The sequence below is a fragment of the Capsicum annuum genome, chromosome 12 (genome assembly GCF_002878395.1).
Source record: "Capsicum annuum cultivar UCD-10X-F1 chromosome 12, UCD10Xv1.1, whole genome shotgun sequence".
Lineage (NCBI taxonomy): Eukaryota > Viridiplantae > Streptophyta > Magnoliopsida > Solanales > Solanaceae > Capsicum > Capsicum annuum.
Genome location: NC_061122.1, coordinates 109,456,440 through 109,460,243, shown reverse-complemented (window position 1 = coordinate 109,460,243; position 3,804 = coordinate 109,456,440).

Sequence of the window (3,804 nt, the reverse complement as noted above, 5' to 3'; positions counted from 1 at the left end):
ATTTCAGTTTGATCTTTACATGGACTGGTTGCATCATTGGCATAGATTGTATTTCTTGATTATCTCCATTTGTTTGTCCAACTAGCACCTTATGAGCTTATTCTCAAGTTTCTCATATGGACTTTTAGCGGATCAACTTTAGTTCTATGAGTTCTCGGTGCAGATTGTGCGGGCGAGACTCAGGTGATTTTTCTCCTAGTTCGGAGTGGATAGAAGCAATGGATTAGTAAAAGAAGATTATATTTGGATTCAAGAGTTAGTGGTATGACTCATGACTTGAGTCGATTTGGCTTGGATAGGCCTTTGTTGATTTGTATGGGTATCGAGATGGTATCAGCGTGTTATGGTTTAGATTTGCGTGCCTCAGTCTTTTTAGTTTAGTTGGAGGCCAGTTAGCGGTTGAAGTTTAGTTTTGGCTGTTTGGAATACATATAGCGAATTTCCTTACAAGTGTTCTCTCCTTGTGGAGGTTACCTGGGAAGTCATGCTTGGAGCATGCGGGCATCGTAGCTCATCCCTTCAAACCTTTGAAATTTTTTCTATTAGTTGACTCTCGGGGAAGAAAGTCCTTTTAGTAGTGGATATTGTAATGACCCTTCAGTTCATTTTTCTATGTAATCTTATGTTCATCATTTGAGCTTCTCTATAGCTGGCCCAAGTCATTTATGACTTGCTGGGATAGACGGTTCGATTACTGGACAATTCATTTGAGTTTTAGAGTCAATTTCCTGTTTTAAAGTCATCGTTGGTTCTAAAAGGCCATCAAGCGAAAACTTCAGTGAAACGATCTCAGATGCAAATTTCGACTGTGACAGCAGATACAAAATATCAATTTTAGTCTAGGTAGACCTTTGGTTTTGTTTTTCACTTTGATCTCATTGGCTTGATATATAAGCTCTAGACTCTTGGGTGTAGTTTCCATTCTGTTTATATGCTGCTTATATCTGTTTTATCTTTGGTGCTCAGTTCACAGTTGCCTACTGAGTATCATTCGCTTGGTACTCATACTACACTTCTACAGCCTGCAGATAATAGTACGGGTTATCTCTGTTGATTGTGCATCGTGCGGAGAAACCATGGTTCAAAGACTTAGAGTGAACTCCTGATGTTTGGAGTACTACGCATCTCTCTCCTTGTATTAGACTAGTCTCTATATTGAATGCAGAGATAAGTTGTATCAGTATAATTCTCTTGATAGACCACTTTTGTAGTCTTAAATATATTTAGAAGCTCTTATACTGATACCACTAGGTTTTGAGATTCTATTATGTATTGATCTTTATGTCATTTATTTCATATTATTTTTCTTGTATTATTGAGTAGTCCGTTACTAGCAGTTTCAGACTACGAGTTGGCTTGCCTACTGGTGGGTTATGGTAGGCGCTATCATGATCTGATTAATCGAGTTATGACAGCTGGTCATTGCATTAAATTTTCTTATAAGTTGTTATGTTTTCTTTTCATGATTTATTTATTGTGTTTACGTAATCTAACCTTGGTTAGCCAATGATATCTATCAATACATATTGTTTGTACTGATACTCTTGCTATACCCTTTTTGAGGTATAGTCTTTTGCAAGAATCAGTATTGGTTTCATGATTGTTGTTGATTGTGATCCTTCAACAACTTCTACTCCTCTCATTCATGATGAAAGTTGTGCCAGTCTTATCGTTCTTGATTTAGAAGCTCTTGTACCTGTTTAAATTAGTTTCTAGGGATAGTTTACATTTCCGCAAATAATATTTGTAATAAAACAGTTGTAATAAAGATTAGTTAATTTTATTTAATAAAGAATTTCCCATGTTATGTTGCACGAATGATAAGGAGTTCTCCTATCTAGGTGGATTAGAGTAGGTGCCCTCACAATCGGTAGTTTGGATCGTGACATATACCTACTACGTGTAGATATTTGATCTTGAAAAAGGCTTTATAGTTATACTCTTCAGACCCATATTGGTACACTTGTCCTTCTTTATAAAGGAATTAAACTATGATTTTTGATATTTTCAAAGTATATAGTTTTACGTTCTAGAAATGTTTTAAAAGGTGGGGTGTGAGGCTATGCATTTTAAATAATACGGGGTGAGGTGTAAGTCTCGAGACACGGAGTGTAAATTCCATGGATCTACGCGGTGTATATCTCATGCATCCTCAATTTTATAATTTTATACTAAAGAACATAAGTAAAAGTAAATTTTTCAATAATTCTACAAATAAATTTAAATAAATCACCAATAACACAAAAAAAAATATTATAATTATTATTTGAGAAAGATATCAACAGAAAAAATGATAATAACCGAGATAATCTTTACAAAGAAATCATCAGTATAAATATTCATCTCTATATTTGCTAGTCCTTCCACCCTCAGCTAATATTTGCATTGATTATTATTTATATATTTCAAAGAAGGAGAATGATAAAAAGTGTATGACAAAAAATAAATAAAGTTGCCTCATGAGCACAGTGCTATGAAATCTCTACTCTTTTCAATTTTAAGCATGATTATCTAAAAGATAAAAACTGATAGTGCCGTTTTATATGAGAGTTGTTTTTTTTTTTTAAAGAAAAAAAGTTATTTATATATTTTAGAAAAAATCACTAGAACCTGAAAATGTGATAGGATAAAGTATAAATATCATTACGCCAATAATAAAAACATGATTTATAGAAAAATGCTTTTAAAATAATAAAAAATAAAATTAACACCTGAAACATATATTTTTGTGTCCGGGGCTTATGCTGCAAATTCAATTGCATATGCCTAATTGATCTACGCCTTTAATTTGTGTCCTTAATTTTTTTATACGCCCCCACTGTGAGACTCGCCACAAAAAACGCCTGTGAAAACATTGCTTATTAATATTTATTATTCGACTTTAATTTTAGAGATCTACACAAATTTCATAATTTGAGATAGTAGTGTAAATTTTGATTCTATTTTTTTAAAAGGTATGCAAAACTTGTCTCAATATTATACATTCAGAACATAAAATTACGCTTTAATAAGTTATTTTATGTAGGGTATGATTTCAGGACATAACTTATTCTACATACTTATCAAGTTGATCAAAAAATTTATCGGATTGACAAACCTGACATATGTTATACAAATATTTACAAGTTTTGGTGAACTAGTAAAATTATTAATTTTGGTCTACTTATATTGTTAAATGTGTTCATAAGTTTTGATGGATTAGCAATGTTAGGTTTTTAAGATGCGTGAATGAAAAATGAACAGGTGTTTTCTAAAAAGACATCAAGTGAAAAGATGCAACTTGAATAGGCACTTTCTCTGTTTGGATGATTATGACCTTTCCAAGGGTTGTGATTTTTTCGAAGAGTTGCACCTTTATGATGAGGTGCACCTTTTTGAACCATTTATTCTCTTCACGAAGAAAAGCCTTGATGGCTATAAATACCTGATTTTTTTCTCAAGTACATACATGAAAATTTAAAGTAAAAAAGCACTTCTCTTTCTTAAAAAACTCTAATGTGATTTGCTATCGTTGAGACTCGAGGGGGTGTAAATGACAAATTAGAGATGTGGAGGCAAACTCTTGAGTCTAAAGGGTTCAGGGTGAGCAGAAGCAAGACAGAGTATGTGGAATGTAAGTTTAATGACGTGAGGCGGGAAAACGAGGTAGTAGTGAAGCTGGAAGCACAGGAGGTATGTAAGAGGGATAAGTTCAAGTATCTCGGGTCCGTGATCCAGAGTAACGGTGAGATTGACGAGGATGTCTCGCACCGTATTGGGGCGGGATGGATGAAGTGGAAACTCGCGTCGGGGGTGCTGTGTGAT